Genomic DNA, 22213 nt, shown 5'->3' with positions numbered 1-22213 from the left:
CAGTTCTTGACACGTTCTATTTGTGGCATGTACCTAAGCTCACAAAAGATGAGGTTGCAAGGAAACGGTCGGCATTGCATTCAGCAGCCTACAAGGTGGTGTAAAATGTGGTTACATTGCTTTCCTGTGTTATTGTGTATCTACGCATTTTGTTTGTTACACAAGAGCAACCGCTGAGTTTCTTGCCAGCTCTTCTCAGTAGAACTGCTTTCTGAACCGGTGGTAGAGTCTGTGGCACAAGGTACCCCACATAAAATAAATAAATAAATAATTTAATTTCAAAGCAAACCGTACTCAAACATCGAATTTATTGTTTAACCAATACTTTTTCATAGATTCGTAGGTATATGGAAAGGGTATACCTAGTACTGATCAAGTTATAGTTTAATTAGATAGGTGTACTCAACTAGAAATGTAACTTGGGAAATATTGCTTGCAAGAAGATAAACTCGTATGCAGCATCGTTGCGAGAGCTACCAACTTAAATGCCGGTTTATGGGTTTGTACACAATAAACGGCCTTACCTGAGGACTTAGTATTTTTATGGGCTGATAAGCATTGTTTGTGTTGTTTAGGGCGCGGCAGTCGCGAGGCAGCAGGTAGCGCGTAGCACGGGTAGCGCCAACAGCTACTGTGTCCTGAGTACACACTACACAGCGCACAGAACCTACACGGCACAGTACGCATGGATACGTTGGCGATATTTATTTACTGACTCATGATTACATCTATTCTACACTTACTATGTAATATTAAAGCCTCGATAGCTCAACGGTTGAGGAGCGGACTGAATTCCGAAGGGTCGGCGGTTCAAATTCCACCCGTTGCACTATTGTCGTACCCACTCCTGGCACAAGCTTTACGCTTAATTGCAGGGGAAAGGGGAGTATTAGTAAAAGTAAAAGTTTGTTTGTAGAAGGTAATCTCCGGAACTAATGATTCGATTCTGAAAAATCTTTCACTGGTAGATATCTCTCAGTGATATAGGTTATAAATTATCACGAAAAATGCACAGTTTTTGTAGGTTACATGGACTCCATCATTTTTCAAGTTATTTCCATGAAAAATTGGGATTTGAACTTTCGGTTAGAATTAAATACATAAAGCACCACACTGACCAAGTGTGGATTGGCAGACTTTACACATATTTGAGAACATTATGGAGAACTCTCAAGCATGCAGGTTACGATGTTTTCCCTCGCCGATAAAGCAAGTGATATTTTAAAACGCACATAATGTTAGAGGCACGAAAAGTTAGAGGTACGTGCCCGAGATCGAACCCTGAACGCCACCATCTAGGAGGTCCACTTGGCTGTTCACAATTTTTTTTTAAAGAATATTAGCCATGCTAATCATGACTAATACTCCCCTTTCGCCTCCAATTAAGCGTAAAGCTTGTGCCAGGAGTGGGTACGACAATAGTGCAACGGGTGGGGTTTGAACCGCCGCCGTCCTTTCGGAATTCAATCCGCTCCTCAACCGTTAAGCTATCGAGGCTTCAAAAAATGTATCTATATTTGCATGCACCCAAATATAACTAGAAGTTTTCCAACATAGAAACTAAAACACACATAAAGAGCAATGTCCTAAACAGTACGCAAATAGTAGACACCTTAAAAACCAACAATGCAAAACCTCAGAAAGCAGCAGTTCACTGTCAAAGAATTAAAGCTGTTGTTTATCCTCTCGAGGTAGCAAGCGCCCGATAACTGACTGCGCAAACACCTCCGTCCTCCACTTGCGACGACATTTTTTATACTTCTTGAAAGCGATGACAGCTCGTAAGTTTACGAAAAAAAGATACCAAGTTGTGAGATAACCGGTAGCCGTTTATTTTACCAACTAGCAAATGCCTGCGCTTTTGCTTATGTGCTCATTGTAAATTGTAATGTGGAATTTAAAAAATACTTACGACTTCTTTTCACGAATAGGTCTTTACTAAAACTAGTATTTTTTTAAATTACTAACTTAGCAATAAAGTTGGTTCTTTTTCCGTGCGAAGTGACAATATAACAAACATCATAACTTGGTTCTACCAAAGTTTTGTTAATAAATACATAGAAATGTTGGTTCAACATATTCGAGTGGGTACACTAAGTACCTATATCATGGCGTGGTGTGTCTAGAATTAAAGCCAGAAAAAATAAAATAATCCAACTGATAATAGGTATAATAGGTAAGTCAAAATACCTACAGAAAGAGGTTCAAATCTACTCAAGTTTTTGTATCCTTTTCAAGGTCATAAAAAGCGAATAAAAGAATCTGGGCCGAAAGGAAAATAGTCAACAATTGATTAAAACTCTTCAACGGTTGTACAGTTTTTTTTTTTACGAAAATAAACATCGACAATACTTACTTGGGAAAATAAAGTTGGAACAAGAGGTCCCGGGGATGGATAAATGTAAATAATCGCACGAAGATTATCCACGGAGCTCGGCGATATTGAATCAGGAAGCACGGTCAGCTCCGTGACCGATATCTGTCGCTCACGGTTTGTTTCCATTCCGTATCTTTAGGCGGCAAACATGCGGGAAGTTAATTTATAAAAAAAATATCAGTACAAATTTTTTCAATTCAATTCAATCCAAAATATTTTTATTCAATTAGACTTTTGCAAGTACTTTTGAATCGTCAAGAGCATCTACTACTGGTTCGGAATGCCTTTCCTTTAGAAGAATCAGCAAGAAACTCGGCGGTTGCTCTTTGGATTGGGCCAGTTCTATTTTTCCGATAATCACTTTTTTTTTCTTTATTTATTTAAGGGATTTCATACATTTCGATACTCACTTAATTTGTAGTTGATCCAATTCTGAACTGGTCCAATTTGGGAATTGTCCAATTTACGGATGGTCGAGTCCACATGTGGTCCAAAATTCACTGTAGGTAAAGTGTATATTGCGAAGACATATTATAATGTATATAATAATTAACTTTTCACCTTTTTTCTTTAATCCTTAGAAAAAAATCATTTTTTCCTTTTATCGCTTAGAAAGTTCGGAGCGTAAAAATATACCTAAATAATAATCAATTTTTTACATGTCTATCTGATAATGGAAACAAACTGGGACTCTGTGTAGATTGAAGAGTGAATTATTGATGTCGCGCTCGAGGCTAAGTTTGTTCTGCCCAATGCCACCTTGACGAAGTGAAGAAAAAAAACTCCAAAAAATATCTGGGAACCGAGAGCATCCTGCTGTTACTTAAACATCTTTTACTTGTTCGCGTTGTCGTTGTTGCTGACGAGTACGCGTTAATGATTGATTATATTGTTTACCTCAATTTTTGTTATTTCATCATCATTAATTTATTTCGTTTCGTCGGCAGAACCTTATGCAGATATGTAGTTTTTATTGCTAGAATACACTACCAGGCATTGTTCAGATTGATACATAGCTACATTCACACATTAATCATTCCTAGACATGTGACGTCCATATTAAGTCAGTACATGGCGTAATATGCGTACCTTTATAATTTGCGCTTGGTAATGAGTAAGACAGAAGATACAAGATGCATGAGAATAGAAGAATATCTCGTCTATTCTACAAATGCAGCGCATGTCTGTGATGTGACCCGAGTGTCGTAATTTTTTTCTTTTTACGTAAGTATGTAACGTATTCTAACGTGACCTACTACGTAGTACGGACCTGTGTGGCATACCAAATTTTTGAATAAAAACTAAAAAGCTAAGTAAAATAGAAGAAAGATAAAAAGTTTCAAAAGCAATATTTCTTAACAAATCACGTTTTCTCATTGAATTAATAATACTATTTCGTAACATTTCATTCATCTCATGAAGAAATCTCCTATTCTACGATAGAAAACAAATTGTAAATCTAAAATAAATCTCTCAGTATGGCCATCTCTACGACTCGTAGTGGCGTCTAGAGCTATTTACGGCCCATTGTGCGTCCTATTATCTCCTGGATCCTACTAATTGAGTCATCCCACACCAGGGTCTGCATTGTTTGCAAAATTTGCCCATAACTAAGCCGCAACAGTCGGTCGATGTGGGTGGTCTTATTCGCATACCATTATGATAAAATTTTGTGTTTCCTCGATGTTATGTTATTTTTTTATTACTCTTGTTGTTTGTATTATTATTGCATGTTTTACACAACTCTGTATCTGACTCATAAATAGTATTTATTTTTAGTATAGGTATGTTAGGTTAGGTTTTAGTATATTTACTTTTTTTGCATCATCTATTCCAATACTTAATAAAAAGGGGATAATGATCTGATTCTGAAAATTCTTTTAATATTACTACTACATATATATATATACTTATTATAGATATAACTAATAAATAACTAATCACACTAATATTAAAAAGGAGAAAGTTTGTATGTGTGTGTGTGTGTGTGTGTATGTTTGTTACTCCTTCACGCAAATACTACTGGACGGATTGGGCTGAAATTTAGAATGGAGATAGATTATACCCTGGATTATCACATAGGCTACTTTTTATCCCGGAAAATCAAAGAGTTCCCACGGGAATTTTAAAAAACCTACATCCACGCGAACGAAGTCGCGGGTATCAGCTAGTAATAATATAAATATACTATATAATACTAATTATAGATAAACCATTATCCTCTAGTGCTACTATAGACAATTTATATCATGCGAACGAAGCCGCGGGAATTACTAGTGAGTAATACAATCACTAAATCAATAGGAAGGTAAGCAGAGTAAGAAGACATATTTTTATTTTACAGTGTTTTATTGGGTCATTTCACATTGCCTGTAAAGCACCAAAATTGTAACAGATTTGCTGGAAACCGAACGCACCTGAAAAAAAAATCAATTATGAAAAATATTACAATAGCTTAGTGTAAATAAAAACCTCACAACTCTATGTCATAATATGATCGGCTTCTTCAAACGAATACCTACTGCTAGTGCGACAAAGTAGTTAATAGAGACAGGATGCGTGTCGAAAGACCTATCTATCCGGCACATTGCGAGGGGTGCGCCGGCGCAGAGTTAGGCGTACAAATTGATTATAATTTATAATGCAACGAATGACAAAGACCACCCACGTTGACTGCAATAGTTTTTAAGACGTCACGCATCATGTTTGCTACGCCTCGAAACGTTAGTATTCACATAATAGAGATAAACGCGTACCTATCTTAATCTCAAATCTGTACAGGTATACCTGCCTCTTTTAAATATTGCTGTTTTTCCTTGAGCGCTCATCATTAATTACTAACACTAACTGATTGATATGAAAAAAGGTTCTAAAGAGCCTGCACCTTATTATTAAAATGTATATAATTAGTGGATTAGTAGGATATCTTTCTCACGTTTCACTTTTGGATACTTCGAGCACAGAGGAAAATCCTCTGTGTTTCGAGTCTCTGCTACAATACAATATACATCAAGTCAACAAAATTTTATGCCTTCTTAAACTTAAATGCTCATCGTGCACAAACCAGGGATAACCACACTAGTACCTATCAAAATATGCCAAGACCTCTGTCGGCATCGTAAAAGTGACATAATGTATACCGATTCGTTCGCATGATTAGGTATTATTACACACTAAAATTTTTATTGTATGTTTTGTACGACTAATTTGAAAATTTAACATTCTTATGAACTTTGAAAAATTTATGGCCGCTGTAGAAGATGAAATGTAATTTGGGTTTTTATTTCACAGTAATTTATTTTAATCGGTGATTTGTTGCTATTTTAAGCGGCTAATTAAGAATTAAGTTTAAACCACAAAAATACAATGATGGATTTGCGATTGGATGGGAGATTAAAATTAGAAAAGGTAAGGTTCTGAAATTTAAGCGGTAAGATGATTTTAAGAAAGATTTTGGGAAATATTTTCAAAAAACCGACTTCTAAAGCCACTACAAAGTAAAAAAATAATTTTCGTTTCTACACCTATGTATGTTGAGTAGCGGGAACGTAATGCTTTGATTTTTTAATTTTTTTATGCTCGCCCGACTTCTTTGAAAGTCGTTTTTTTTTTTTTTAAATAATTGTTATTTTAAGCTTTTTAGTATAAGTAATCATTGCTTGATACCAAAAATTTCACTATGAACCCTTCCTGAATCTTGATAACTTAAACGGGTAGTCTAGTAACCCTGCATCAGGATTAAGGACGATGCAGAATTTTTTGTGGGACCAACGCGGAAACTTCTTCTGTTGATTAAAAAAACATTTGCAAATCGTTGCAGAAACCTTGGAGAAATCAATGTAAATACATTAAAAAACAGGTCTAATTGAGAAGCATTTTTTTTGGAAGTCGGTTAAATTGTAAATTTGGGTAAAATTAGCTTTGCGTGTGATATACTTAATAGCCTATAGCACTTCGGGATAATTTAACAAACAGCTATCAGTTGTATCAGATGTTATTTTTTATAATCTTTGCCTTAAATTCGTAGAATAAATAATATTATGGCGATACCACTTCGTAATGGCCGCTCACGTGCGTTACCATCCTTTCCTGCCATTACTATCCTTAATTGCTCTAAGAGTGGTTATGTTACTCTCTTTTATGGGAAAGCGGTCAAACTTAATTGTTTTTATGAGCGCCTGTTTTTTTGAGATTTGAATTATAAGTTTGGTAACTTGGCTTGGTGCAGGTGGTCTATCATTACGCAGTGAGGTTGATCTGTCTACTTGGCATTTTAATTGCTCATAATGATCAATTAAATATTCGTAAACGTTCCTAATGGTCTTTGGGACTGCGATGAAATTAATCCGATTGAGATTCTTCGAATGAAGTGTTGTAACATGTCATTTGTATGCGTTGTTTATGTGCCGGATGGCGTTTGTCGAGCACGCACAAATTAAATGACTATTATGTTTGTTACTTATCCATTTAGGAGTGGCACAATACATTTAGTGTTTAGGCGTATATACCTGCATAATTTTTATTAATGTTAAGAAAAACTCTTTTGTATGCATTGGGTAAGTCGCAAACTCGAAAAACTTGCAAGTTCTCGGAAGAGCCAATTGGCAAGAAATGGCGCATCACTTGCATGACAGGCATGAATGGCAGGTTTTAGTGTCGAAGGCCAAGATCATCTTTAGGTCCCTGAACTAGTGAAATAAGAAAGTAAGACTTGCACTTGACTCCTTGACATAGAAAGTGGTAAGTATAAATGTCGCTTCTATTTTTTTCTCCATCTTTGTTTTCTTCATAGGCATAATGTCGCGTGAAAACAGTTTTTCCAACTTATCTAAAATGTTTTATGTTCAATTCCCATTTTCATACCACCTGCCACTATAAAGAACAATGAGCAAAATTATATTCAAACTACCGACTTCCAAAGCCATTACAAAGGCATATTTTGAAATTATAAGTTTCAGTTTTGGATTCAACAGCTGATAGATACTTATTATAGAATTTTAAAAAATCATACTGTCCGTAACTTTCCCATTGTCCTTTGAAAGGTTCTGCTTAGTCAGTATATGTAAACACGTAAAACGCTACTGCATTCAATTGTTATTCCTTTTGATGATGCTTGACGAAAGACCCCATTTTGGCGAAGGCACGATGCTTACAATGTAATGGCGAGGTGAGATTATTTTAATAGGGTTTCCATTTCCAAAAGTCTGGCGCTTACTGTATTTCACTTAGAAATAAACCTGATCGGATTCATTTTTTATGTTTAGTATTTTAGAAAGAATAAAATAGAAGACAGAAGAAAAGAAAATGTTTTTTCTAATACTTACTTAGCTTTTACAAATAGCTTTTGAATTGAAATAAATACGTGAGTTAAATTAAAAGCAGAAGGTGATGTGTGTTTTAAATTGTTAAAAATATTTTATGCCAAAAATAATGATAGTTCTGGCAAATAAAAAGCTTTAGGAGATAGGACAAGTACCTACAGAACATATGTGTGGTTACTAAATGACGTGGAGATGAGTACTGGTTTTATAACTTTAGGTATAGGTGGAAACCCTCATCATGAATCATTTTAGTGAAGTGTTGTTCTGTAACAACAGTGAAGGCTTCTGGTCATAAAATGAGAAACTTTAAACAATGGTAACATTAAAAATCGGAATTTACCGACTTAAATTTAGAGTCGGTAACAGTTTTACCCGTACTTTCCATACGGGCACATTTAAATTTTTGAATACGCTGGTATTACCTACTCCCTAACTATAGTAGCACTAACAGTAGGTACCTACCTATCTCTATATATACTATATATACTCTATAATATATTGCTTGGTTAGGTATACCCAAGCAATTAGGAGATCCTGTAATATATAAGTCAACAATGTAGGGGATAGACAAATGTTACGTTGTCGATTTAAAGATGTCTTTGGGCATTGGTAGGTACATAATTTATGCCATGAATAAATATTGCTTATTTTTTTTAGGGTTCCCTATTTCAAAAGGAAAAACGGAACCGTTATAGGATCACTTTGTTGTCTGTCTGTCTGGCCGTCCGTCTATCCGTCCGTCCGTCAGTAGTGTCTAACAAGAAAACCTATAGGGTACTTCCCGTTGACCTAGAATCATGAAATTTGGTAGGTAGGTGGGTCTTATAGCACAAATACAGGAATAAAACTGAAAACCGCGAATTTGTGGTCACACATTTAAAAAAAAATATGTTTCAATTTCCAAAGTAAGATAACTATACCAAGTGGGGTATCATATGAAAGGGCTTTACCTGTTTATTTTAAAACAGAATTTTATTTATTTTTATGCATAATAGTTTCTGATTTATGGTTCAAAATGTTGGAAAAAATACCCGAGTACGGAACCCTCAGTGCGCTAGTCTAACTCGCACTTGGCCGGTTTTTGGATAAATAGGCCTTCTCACGTTAAAGCTTATAAGTATAGGTATGCTATTTTGTTCGGTGTTGGCCGAATCACCTTCAAGTTTTTGCCCCGTTTTCAAATTAGAAATAGGCAGCATTGTAGTGTGTGCTCCTCTGGCGCTCTTATAAGTACATATTATGTACGTTTCAGTATGATATTCTGTCTGTCGTTGCATTTTGTTTCTTTCTACTGTTCCGGCTGGATTGCCAGAGAGCTACCATATTACTAGAGTCAGTGATTTTCCGCAAAATAATCTCAACCTGACTGCTTGGAGGCGTTGCGTTAGTTGTATTTTTACGCACCGCCCGAAAAAGGAGTGCAATGTTTTCAGGGTTCATATGTGAGTTTTTTTTATTCCACTATAATTTCTAAATACCTGAATTTTGGGTGTATGTAATATTGGAATCCTTACATCATCCCGAGTGATACTAGGTATAGTTATTTAAAAAAAAATTGATATGGCAGGGCAGTCGTGTTTTTAGGGTTCGGTATCCGAAGGATGCCAACGGAACCTTGGTACTAAGACTCTGCTGTCCGTCCGTCCCTCCATTCGTTTCTCCGTTTGTCCGTTCGTTTGTCAGTGGGCTGTATCTTGTGAACCATAAAACATAGAGCATGTCTTTACCTATTGTGCCTTTAGTACTATTATATTATTCTGTGGCCTAAGCCTCCGAACTCCATGCGTCCGTCCGTCTGTCGTCAACAGGCTGTTACTCGTGGGCCGTAATAGATGAGTTGAAAATTTCACAGAATGTGTATTGCTATTGCCGGTATAACAACAGATATTAAAAAATAAAACAAAATTGCCGCCATGAAAAAAAAAAAAAAAATTAAAGTGTTATTTCTTGTACCATGGTACGGAACCCTTTCTGTGCGAGTCCGACTCGCACTTAACTGATTTTTTATTTAATTTCAATTTGTTTGTCATTAAGTACACACATCTACAACGAACATAGCCATTCCCTTTTTCATAATAATTATACAACAAGAATGGTAATGTTATAGGTACAAGAATATAAAAGTCAGATCATGATAATGTTTCTCTTTGTAATCATTGGGTGGAGCACTTCTTTGACACCTGATGCAGTATGAGGTTTGCTCATCGTGGCTTATATTAATTAACTCAATGGCGCGGACCAAGTGGTTAGTGAGGCTCACTTTGCCTTGATATATTGGTTGCTTGGGATACTATAATCGGAAAGACTATATAAGCCCATGATTAGAGGCCTTTGGAAGATTAAACAAGCGATTGTGTTTCATCCTTCTTGTACCTAGGTACTTAGCCGTTTACAGGTGGTTAACCGAGATTATCTGTTTTTTATTATTATTGTAACCCACATATTTACCTGTTTTTGTATAGTTGTTTGACTTCCGGATACCCTTGAAGCGAAATCGGTAGAACCAGCTAGGTGATTCACTAACTCAGTGTTAAACACTTAATGATAGCCACCGAGGTTGGTTGGTTGTACATTGCTGCTTTATTGGGTGATATTAAAATAGTATTTCGTAGAAAAACTTCAATGGATTAAAAATTGAGCTCGCTGGCTGTCATTCATTGTCAGACACTGAGTTAGGGAATCACCCCGAAGGTCGAGTTTAAGTTTAAGGTAGTAAGTACCTAATGACCTTTTAGTACCTACAACTGCAATTCGACGACACATCAAATCAATACTATCAAGGAAGCCAAGACGAAAAAGTTGCAACTTGCAAATCGGCAATATGGTGATGAATATATATTTGCTTTATGGCTAGGTAACAGCTGAAAACCATCGCTCTTCTTGTAATGTGCTTTTGATGTCAATTAGCAGTAAATCCAACTAAGTTTATGTAGAGAATTGGATTTCGTACTTATGTTAAATTTTAACGTTAGTAACGGAATATAAACTGCGTGAGTGAGTAAGTAAGTAAAAGATTCATCTTATGCAATATATACTAGATTTTATGGGTCTCTAAACCCTTATAACGTGCTCGTGAGCGGAGAAGAAAATTAGCAGCAATGGAACGTAATGGGTACGATACGAGTGCGGTAGGAAAGGTGAGCGCGCGTGTCACGGCGCGATTCCTGCAATAGCATCCGAGAGATTAGTCTATCCGGTGACGGAGTAAAGTATCGTTAGTTGATTATTGTGTTTATTTGCGTGGCATGTGTTGGTGTTGCGGCGCGTGTGTGCGTGGGCCACCCAGCGCGCGGCCACCCGCGGCGCCCACCCACGTGGCAGGGCGCCTCGCGGCTCGCGGCCCGCACTATCGCTCTGCCAAACCGCTACCGGCGCTGGACATCGATACGCCCTGATTGACGTACGAGCCTCCAATTGAAATCTGATTTGTCTGATAAGTATGACCATGCCCGACGCATATCGATCGCTCTCGCATAGCGAATGCTATCGTTCCTGGGTATCCGTATGATGTACCTACCTATCTTACTTGTAAAACGATTTGTGTTATACTTACGGAATTTGACTTTATTCAGTTTGATTAATCGCTCTCGTTGCTGCTTTATGTGCCCAATACTCCTTGTAATACCAAATAGCTGAAAAAACTAAAATACAACTAAGTAAAATTGAATCAATAAAAAAGTTCGTCCAATTTAGATTTTATGTCCCTACTGTGAATGTGTGTGTGGCGCTGAGAATTTTATATATTAAAAAATCTCAATTCGAAGAACTTGTGAACATAAGCAAGTTTAATTTTGAAGATCCCACTGACGTAGGAGCTGCCTTCTTGAACCTCGTAGAGATAGGTTCCCATTAAACTTGTTATCTTGCTCCTTATTTCAGGAAATGATCCTTTCTATATCGGATCAATACAGAATCTGGATTAAGTACGCCGTGGCCATCATAGGTCACAAATGATTTTACATTTACATTTTACATGCGATATCGCACCTTTAACATCTTAATTGACTGTTAAATTCTAGAGTTCTAAATCCTAGAGTTTCGCTGCGTGAGCCATCACTTCAGGTTAGAACGGTTTGAAATAACGACAAAAAATTAATGACAACAACGTAGGTAGATGTATGTGCCAGTTCCATTTGTTATCATTATCACCAAACATAACCCTTAACTGTGGCAAGCACTCCGACGCAGATAACCATAGCGTTAAAAGTTATTTATGTCCGTGCAAAAGGTCAGGATGACAGTGTTGTGACTTGACATATTTCCAAGAGCTCACATTATTCATGTTTAAGCTGTAATGAATATAAATAAATGCTCACTTAAACACACTGCAACAAAGTTATCTGACACTCATCAGACATAAAATGGACAAATAAATCTTTGTTTAAAAGGAACTCGGGATTTCTACTGTAATAATATGTTGTAATTATGCCGACTAAACGCATAGATGAACCACAGCTGATGTTTATAACTTTGTAGAACGCGAGATGCTTTTAAATGAAGTAGTTAGATGGAAGGAAGGTTGAATCAGGAATGTATACCACACCAATGCTTTGAACCCAAGACGCGTGATACCTAAAGTCCGTTCACTAACATAGTGTCACTACCCAACTTGTGTTTATTATTTACTAGCTGATGCCCGCAAGTTCGTTCCTGTGGATATAGGTTTCAAAAATCTCGTGGGATTTTCCGGGATAAAAACTAGCCTATGTGTTAATCCAAGGTATATAATATAATCTATCTCTATTCCTCAGCCAAATCCGTCTAGTAGTTTTTGCATGAAAGATTAACAAACATCCAAAAATCCATCCATATATCCATCAAGACATAGAAACTTTCTAAGTCTGAACTATCTAAGTCAACAGGAAGTACCTTATAGGTTTTCTTGACAGACACGACAGATGGACAGACGGACAGACAGACAGATATACAACAAAGTGATCTTATAAGGGTTTCGTTTTTCCTTTACGGAGGGAGATACGGAACCCTCAAAATGAATAAATTACGAAAACTTTCCAAGAAATACATAATGATGCACAATGCTTAGCCTGAGTGTAGGTAATATATTCGACGCGTGCTCAAATTTCAAGAGTGCTGCCGAATTTCGCCAATGGCGGCTAAGGCGGCAACTCTGAATGACTCCACAGACATTATAATTCCTGAAACCACGTCAACACAATACACTGCAATCTAAAGACTGGTACACATTTTTTGGATCGCTTGTGATGGATATATTAATTGAAGCATGCAAGAAAAAATCTAAACAGCTAGGAGAATAAAAATATGTAGCTAGGTATATGTAGGAATTTAAATTCATTTGAATAAAATATTATTTATTTAGGTACTTAGATTTTTGAGTAGACTTTTTATCGGCAGACTTCATATCTCAGCAGGTTTCAGAATGAGAGTAGTTTAATTAGGCTATATAGTATACTCTACGATGCGGTGCAATGCGATGCGGTGCGATGCGATGCGATGCGGTGCAATGCGATGCAGTGCGATGCGATGCGGTGCGATGAAGTTCGGTGCGGTACGTTGCGATGCGATGCTGTGCAGTGCAGTGCGATGCGGTGCGATGCGGTGCAGTGCGGTGTGGTGCAGTGCGGTGCGGTATGATGCGATGCGGTGCGGTGTTATGCGATGCGTTGCGATGCGATGCAGTGCGATGCGATGCGATCGGTGTGGTGCGGAGCGATGCGATGCGGTGTGGTGCGATGCGATTCGATGCGGTGCGATTCCATGTGATGTGGTGCGGTGCGGTGCGATGCGATGTAGTTTTAGAAGTCGGATTTTTTAATAAATTTTTTTCATGTGTGTGTGTAATTTACAAGTATGTTTCTTGTGTATGTATCTTTACAAAAAACCGGCCAAGTGCTAATCAGATCCGCACACATAGGGTTCCGTAGCATCGAACAAGAAATAACACTTTTCATTTTTTGATAATTTTTACGGCGATCATTTTGAAACTTATATTATTTGTTGTTATAGCGGCAACAGAAATACATATTCTGTGAAAATTTCAACTTTCTACTTATTACGGTTTACGATAATAATATATAGCCTGCTGACAGACAGACGGACGGACGTTGGGATGGGCGGACGGACGGAAAGCGGAGCCCCATTGGCACCTTTCGAATACGGAACCCTAGAAATCATTAGGTACAACTTATTTTTTGTACATAAAACACATTCGTCATTAATTTATCTATATAAAATCACTCGGCGATTCCAACAAAAGCATTTTAGCAGACGTATAATTAATTTTACAATCCAGACTACAAATAACTGGTGAGAACATCCTGTTGGCTGATTGAGACCGACATTTATACCATTTTTTCTCGAATACCTTCTCGTTTCCTGACAAATGAGTGACCACCTCTTACACGGGAACGCCGTTCTTATAGAAAACACTGAAGAATAAAACTAGCCAAAGCAAAAAAAGCTCTTTTCGTAGAACCGTAAATGCTAAAAAGGTTTATTAATATCGTTGGTTTATATTGATGAAGTTGTTTCGCTTTTCTATATCAGGTTATTAAGATATGCTATATTGGGACAGCCGCACGCCGGCGCCAGAGTTCAAAAAGGAGACCAGCATCGTTGGCGCTTCTGACGACCGAATCGAGCAAAATTCTATCATACTTCCATGAATTGTGTTTGTTCCTGGAGATTGATGTTTTTTTATGCTCTGAAATGATTTCTTAATAATTTTCTTTGTAAATCCATATCCGTACTAATATTATAAATGCGAGAGTGTGTCAGTCTGTCAGTCTGTCTGTCTACTACCTTTTCACGGCCGATCAGTTTCACCGATTCTGACGAAATTTGCTACAGAGTTAGCTTATATCCCGTGGACGGACATACTTTACATTCATTACATTACATACTTTTTATCCCGGAAAATCAAACAGTTCCCACAGGATCTTTAAAAACCTAAATCCACGCAGACGAAGTCGCGGGCATCTTCCAGTTAATAAAAAAAAAACCGGCTAAGTACGAGTCAGACTCTCACACCGAGGGGTTTTTACTTCAGAAGAATGCTGGTAGAGGTTAATTGTTAATATGATATCAAAAATAAAATAAATTGTTGGTTTTATTTTTTCTGTAAAAAATACATAAACCTCTATTGACCATAAATAATACCAGATTAATTCTTAAGTCCTAGAGTCCTAGAGTCCTAGTCCTAGTTTTTGAAGATAAGAAATATCTTTGTATAATGAAATTGATTAATGAATGAAATATCTTAACTAATTCATTTTTCAATAGGTATTGTCGGTATAAAAGTAGCGATTGCGAGGCGTAGCCGGTATATCTTTAAAAAGAGAATACTGTCAATAGGGTGATTATATTTCGATTAGGAGTTTTTTAGCTAAAAAAGATACCCACCAATCTGGGTGAGGCTGTCTTTAATAGGTCCTGTCGCCAGGTAATCGCCATGTGTTTTGATATAAATGGTCTTCTTGACACATGGCGTCGCCACCATTAAAATACATGGGGTAGCTTTTCAGTTAAGAGATCAAAAAATATATCAAGTTTTGAAATCGTGTTAGTACTCACTTGAGTAGCACAGGAGTATTCCTGTTGCTTTCCAACATCACTACTCATATAATATTTATGTGGAAGTGTGTCTGTTTGTTGGTTGTTGTTTGTTGTTGGTCTATTGGTTTGTCCTTCAATCACGTCGCAACGTAGCAACGAATAGATGTGATTTTTTGATTTGGGTATAGTTCCTTTACAATTATAATATGACTATGCACTGATGAGTAGTGATGAACGGTCTCTTCATCTATCACTACCCATCACTACCCACCATTATAACCATTACTACCCATAGGTAGCGGTTTGCCCTCTGCCTGTGCTCCTAAAAAAGTCTCCTATACCAGCAATCATAAGGGTCTGTTCAAGAGACCATTAAAATTAGCCGAATCCTTTGGTACCGCCAATAATGCGATGTTGGCAGAATCTGAAGTGATGAAGTATGGTACTCTCAACTACCTGCGATAGATAAACAAGCGTGCTAGGCGTGCTCTATCTCTTTGATATCAATTTACAAAGCATTACATTGATATTTTTGCTGAGTTCAAAAGTTATAGAATACACGACGTAGGTACCTAGGTATAATATTTCATATCCGGCTGTAACAGGTTTAACAAAATCTTATTTAGAATTTTAATAGACAAACTAGCATTTGTCCGCGAATTTGTCAGCTGTACTTTTGTAATTTATAGTCTATGTTACTTTTGGATAAAGTAGCTTTTTTTGGTGAAAGAATTATTAAAATCGGTTCAGCACTTTCACTCTTTATCGATTACAAATAAACAAATCATACCTCATTATATTTTTGTAGTACTTTCCTACCTATACTGTATTATTGTAGTACCTACCTGTACTTATATACCTAGTTAGGCCTCATTCGTACAAGAGCTTTTTTAACGTCCGTTAAAAAAGCGTTCAAATAGAACAAATGCATTCCCAAGAATCTGTTCACACGTTAACACTTTTTTAACGCGCACTTTGTATTATCAGCGCAACGCCGGGTTTTAACGCAACGCTTTTTTAACCGCGCTCGTGCGAATTAGGGCTTATGGATAAGAACTTTTTTATCAAAGTGTAAGTAGATATAAGGTATAAAATACTTTAGTACAAAATATATAAATGCTTATAAATACTTACGTAGAAAAAAAAGTTTTTCCGAATTACCCCTTAAGGTCAAAAGTCTGTCGTTGAAAAGACATCAACGCTCACCATCTCAGCGTGCACTGTGCCGTGTGCTAAATATATTTTGCAAATTACGTAGACCCACGTCCAAAAACTTATGGCGTACTATCTGGTATTTTAAAAGTCTATGGTAGATAATTTAAACATCTTTCTAAATTACACAGAATAAAAAGTAAACTTTGCCACTCACGGCTTGCAAAAAATCACGTCTACCTATTCATTCGTTCAACACGCTTTCGCATTTGTAATATTAAAATAAAATTTATAATTATACCTACTAGCTAACGCTCGTGACTTCGTCCGCGTAGATATAGGTTTTTCAAAATCCCGTAGGAACTCTTTGATTTTTCGGGGTAAAATCTATTTTCGAACTTTAGCCAAATCCGTTCAGTAGTTTTTGCGTGAAAGAGTAACAAATATACACACATACACACAAACTTTCGCCTCTATAATATTAGTGTAAAGTGTGATAGGTAGTACTCGTCTTCATCATTAAAGCGTAAAACACTTAAAATCATCTGTGTATCATTAAAAGCGGAAGTATTTTTCCAAGTGCGCCAACACCCAGATTACGACGATGACCGACATACACTGAAGTAACTAAGGAACCCCTTTTGTCAGCTGTCTGTAAAGTAAAATGAAAATTGATTTTATGGATTAACCTACTCAAAAATAATTACTTAATATTGAGGCCGGAAAATGAAGCTATATCTGAAGTGTGCGGGAGAGCGTCACGTCTATAGTAAGACTGGGGGCACATGATGCGTTGCGGCGCCGCACCGCAAAGATTTCACCGTATCAGCGGGCACAGTACGAGCGGTGCGGCGCCGCAAAGTTGTTATGTCGTAGCGGCGCGGCGCTGTAGCAGCGTTCGTTTATGTATGTATGTATTCGCAAACAACTGAGCGGTGCCGCTCCGACGTCGCAACGTATTCACCCCTCACCGCCTCGTCTCGGTGGTTGCAAGTCCGGCGCGGTGCCGGAGCGCATCGTGTGACATGCCACAGATATTTCTATGTAAGACGACGCAGCGACACCGCTCCAGCGCGGCGCCGCGCCGCACCGCCGCCGCAACGCATCGTGTGCCCCCGCTCTAACGGGTTACCGACCATCGTGCCCCGCTTTTTGTCTGCGGACCACCCAGCACGACTGGTATATTATTTTATTGTACAATAAACAAATTTATTGCTTCATATGGCTATTTATATTTTATTTATAAGGGCTTTTTGTAACCAAAATGTGATGGTAACCTTTTGCGCTCGAGATTCATCTTTCGTTAGACTTAACATGTGAAATAGTTTCATTTTAGTATTTTTATATCTTGCGAGATAAAGTTTATTGTGTTCAACTGAAGTGAGATTAAAGTTAAGATCCTCTTACGATCTAGAATTCTTAAAAATGTGTGTACAGCAGCTTTGCATTGAAGTCCCATTTCAGATTACATATTCGAGTATTATTGCGAAGTTTCACAAGCTAACAGAAAAAGCAAATAAGATATTATTATGGATAATAATTACTGTAAAGCTTTTAAATTAAAACGTCCGTAATGAAAAGCATCAGGCCGTCGCGTCGATTAGTGTTTTTAATGTAAAGTGAACATTACTTATTCCTTTACAAATGTCCGATGTTAATCCCTATTTATAATCGGCGCCGACATAATGAAGTATAAATAAATTCACAAGAACATGTTTCTATACTAAGAGACGGTTGCAAAATTTCCTAAGAATCGATTGCGCGAAAACTTTACACTATCTAATTAACTACGTAAAATACTCATAAAATTCGAATTAGCTTTCGACAGCATTTTATTTATATCAGTACGTTTTGGATTACCTATAGGTACACATACCTATTCGTAATATAAGAATGTATACCTATCTACCTAGTTATTCTTTTTTGGCATCAGTAGGTACTAAAGACGCTCTAAAGTTTAATTAGATGAGAAGGCTTTTTCTCTTAATTGAATCGAGCTGTAAGGTATAAAAGCTTATTCCCGTAAAATTAGTCTGCTTAGATATGCACTTTTTGAAAATCCCGTGGGAAAAGTAGCCTATGCAAGATTCAAGCAATCTTTGTACCAAACTCCAAAATCGGTTAAGCGGATGGGCCATAAAAAGGCCTAACCTAACAGGTAGACATTTGCGCCTTTATAATATCAGAATTATCTGTGATAGCAAAAACAAAGTAAATTATCATTCTTCAATTTTTACTTTCAAAATATTTCTCTTTTTGAATGTCAAAATGTAAGTACCACCCAATCAAAAAGTTACCAAGTACGCTATTCGGTTGACTCTGAAACTATGAGCGACAAGCTTTCAACGCACGTTTTAGTGCTAATTAAGTTTGCAGAAAAAATACTGCCATCTGCCATCGATGGCTAATATCGGTTATTATGGATGCAGTTTAGCTAGGGTGACCGTAGTATATATTCAGTTTTCGGTACATTTCGCGATTTACTTTACAATCTTTTTTCTCTTATTTAAAAGTTAGTTGCCTCTTGAAAAAACGTGGTATCTAGCGACTAAACTTACCAATAAATTAAACACATGCACTATTCTTGCGTAGATATACACTTGCGTCAATCAGACCATCCCTTTCGCTACTTGACGTCATGGTCATGGTGGCCATCGTCCAGAGATCTTACTAACTGCCAAAATTAATAATATAATCAAACTATCTGTAATCTGAAGATAAGTTACTAAACAATCTTGCTATATTTTGTCAAAAAATGTATGATCTTAGGAGAATATGAAACGTTGCTTCTTACATAACTTATCAATAAATTACCGACATGTATATTGATTTTATTAATTATGTTTGTTAATTATCTTTGCTTTTGACTGAAGTAAGTAGGTATACAAACAATTGAAAGATTCATAGGCTAACGTTAACCGGCTTATATTACATTCAACAGTTACTATTCTTACTATTATCAATAAAGCATCAAGTTATAAGATTTAGAAACGGGATTTAAGAAGTCGTAACTTTTAATTACACATGCCATATTCTAAACGAATTCTAAAACAATAAATATGCTCGACTTGGCGGGGGCGCTTCCCCGCCCCCAGATTGACTACTACAATTACTAGACTGCATCGACTACGTCATATACAGTGGCAGTCCACGCGCTGCCCAATATCAGATCGATTCACACCAATTGCGTACATGTGACACGTGCATAGTGACGCGCGTAGACCCGTAACACACCGGGTTACGCATACATCCACGCTTTACGCAAGCGGTGTGCCATGTTTCATACAGTTCCATACATTACAACGCAATGGTTACGTGCTACGTCTACGCTTACGCAGCCTGTGTAAACGAGCTATTAGATGGTCGGACACTAGGGTCCAGAGCTCTTTACGCACTGTTTCCACATGACTGCAAAGAAACTATAATCACTGCGTTTCATGACCATTAAAATCTTCTGTCATAACTCATACATTTGACGTGTATAAGCAATGTTAACTTTTATTAGCAAGGGTTTAGACAGTTTCACTTACACAAAACATATGGTTACAGTAAATAGCAAAGTATTAGGTAAATGTAGTGAATTATAAGGACATTTAGATGCGCGTTTAGTCCGGGCATATAGAGACGTCAATCGGACCACCCAGTGAGACACCAAACGACCGTACTTCGTAATCGATGGCTAGCTAATACAGTAGCGAATGAGAGATGACTTGCTAAGTTATTTTTTTGTTTGAAAGTTGGCTTGATCGAGAGTGTTCTTAGCTATAATCGAAGAAAATCGGTTCAGCCGTTTGAAAGTTATCAGCTCTTTTCTAGATTTCTTATAAAGGTTTTTGTGTCGGGCGTTTTTTAAATTATGAGTTATTTCTATACTTTTCTATGATTTTTATTTATAAAGTGAGCTGGCGAGATAGGTAAAAAGTAATAAAGATTGATTAAATTTTTTCTCTGTACGTTATTTGGTCATTTTAGTTTCAAAAATGTTTGATAATCTTTGAAAATTTTCAAGACGATGGACGGAGTGGACGGAACTAACGCCAGTCCTCATCGAACACCTGTAAATCTCTCGCAATCAGTACCTACTACAGTTTAGAAAATATAGCATGCATACAGCCATGGCAGCCTAGTGGTTAAGGCGTTATTCGGGAGATCGGATGTTCGATCCCGGGCACACACCTCAATCTTTTATTCGTTATGTGCGTTTTAAGCAATTAAATACGAGTATGTATAGCGTTTACGTTAACGGTGAAGGAAAACATCGTGAGGAAACCTGCATACCTGAGAATTTATCATAATGATTTTTATTTTAATCGCGCATGCCAATTCCACATCCAGGAGACACAATTGCGTACCTGTATTTTTGTTCATGTATCAACTTGTTTTTTTCTTTTACAATATTGAAGTCAGTTTTGTGGACTGAATAAAAAAAAATCGAGGAGATTCCTGCTCAGTAGTCAGCCGGTGATAGGTTGATCATAGTGATATATGGCTTACTAGAGGATGCCCGCGACTTCGTCCGCGTGGATTTAGGGTTTTAAAGATCCCGTGGGAACTGTTTGATTTTCCGAGATAAAAAATAGCCTATATCCGTCCCCGGGATATAAGCTAACTCTGTACCTTTCGTTACAATCAGTTAAACTGTTGGGCCGTGAAAAGGTAGCAGACAGATAGACAGACAGATAAACAGATAGACAGACACACTTTTGCATTTATAATATTAGTATGGATGATTAAATACATACTTACACGTAAGAAAAATTAAATTCGGTAGTTCTTTTTGAAATTCGATGATCTGAATGAAAGATATCACTTCAGATTGCAATTTACGCGCGGCAGGCTGTTACACAATGAAAGTAAAGCAACAATTTGTTTAATTCCGCTTATCGTATCTCTAACTGAGCAATTTATCCAATTAGGTGTCCCGCTCGGACCACCCACCACGCGGGCTATTCAAGCTAAATTATAATTTATTTAGTTGCCTTTATTTCGGGCGGCAAACGGTTCGAGCAACGAATGGCTACGTGTATAAATTAGAGTTGATTGTAGTTTTGTTTCTACAGTAAAATTGAATCCAGCATTGCTTACCAACACAATAAATCATATTTTATGGGAATATACTTGTACCTAATTACTTTCTTATAGGAATAACTAATAGTAAAAAATACATTCATTTAGGTCTTAGTCTGCACTCTGCAGTTAATTTTTGCGGGAAACGTGCGGACGTGCAGGGTGTCCCACCGGCTCATACCACGATTGCCACCTCGACCTGTCGCGTACTATATGACTCGTGGCATCAAAATCGTTTAATTTAAAGATAGTTAGTCAATGCTTAAACGTTTACAAAATTGTTGTTTATTCATCAACCATCGCAAAGCAATCATCGTAAAATGGTTGACGAGCTGGAATTTCCGTGACAGATATTTTATTACTGCAAATTCATTAATATTAAGAGGGCTCTCTCCGTCACTCGTTTCATACCATTTCATACAATCGTAGTTCCAATTTCATTTGAATATTAAGCAACCAAAGTCCACGAAATTTTGCAGACATATTCTAGAAACCAATATCTATGTCTGTGGTTTTTCAGATTTCTGTTAAAATATTCGGTTTCAAAGTTACGCGGTCTTGAAAATTTTCATACAAACCTTTGAGCCCTTGTAATTTTAAAACTACATATTTTTAGAAAAATCTAAAACACCACAGACACAGATATTAGTTTCTAGAATATGTCTGCAAAATTTCATGGACTTTGGTTGCTTAATATTCAAATGAAATTGGAACAGCGATTGTATGAAACGAGTGACGGAGAGAGCCCTGTTAAACTCTTTAA

The 22213-nt window shown here is 37.0% G+C and overlaps 1 long non-coding RNA gene across 1 annotated transcript; it reads left to right on the top strand.

Annotated features, from left to right (window-relative positions):
- The first annotated feature begins 10237 nt into the window (after positions 1-10237).
- LOC123877944 lies at positions 10238-21951 on the top strand. The gene is made up of 3 exons (XR_006798706.1): positions 10238-10389; positions 20294-20304; positions 21941-21951. It is a non-coding gene; the product is annotated as an uncharacterized LOC123877944 (long non-coding RNA).
- Positions 21952-22213: the final 262 nt, after the last annotated feature.

The sequence above is a fragment of the Maniola jurtina genome, chromosome 2 (genome assembly GCF_905333055.1).
Source record: "Maniola jurtina chromosome 2, ilManJurt1.1, whole genome shotgun sequence".
In the NCBI taxonomy this organism is placed as follows: domain Eukaryota; kingdom Metazoa; phylum Arthropoda; class Insecta; order Lepidoptera; family Nymphalidae; genus Maniola; species Maniola jurtina.
This window is presented reverse-complemented; position numbering and strand designations above follow the sequence as displayed.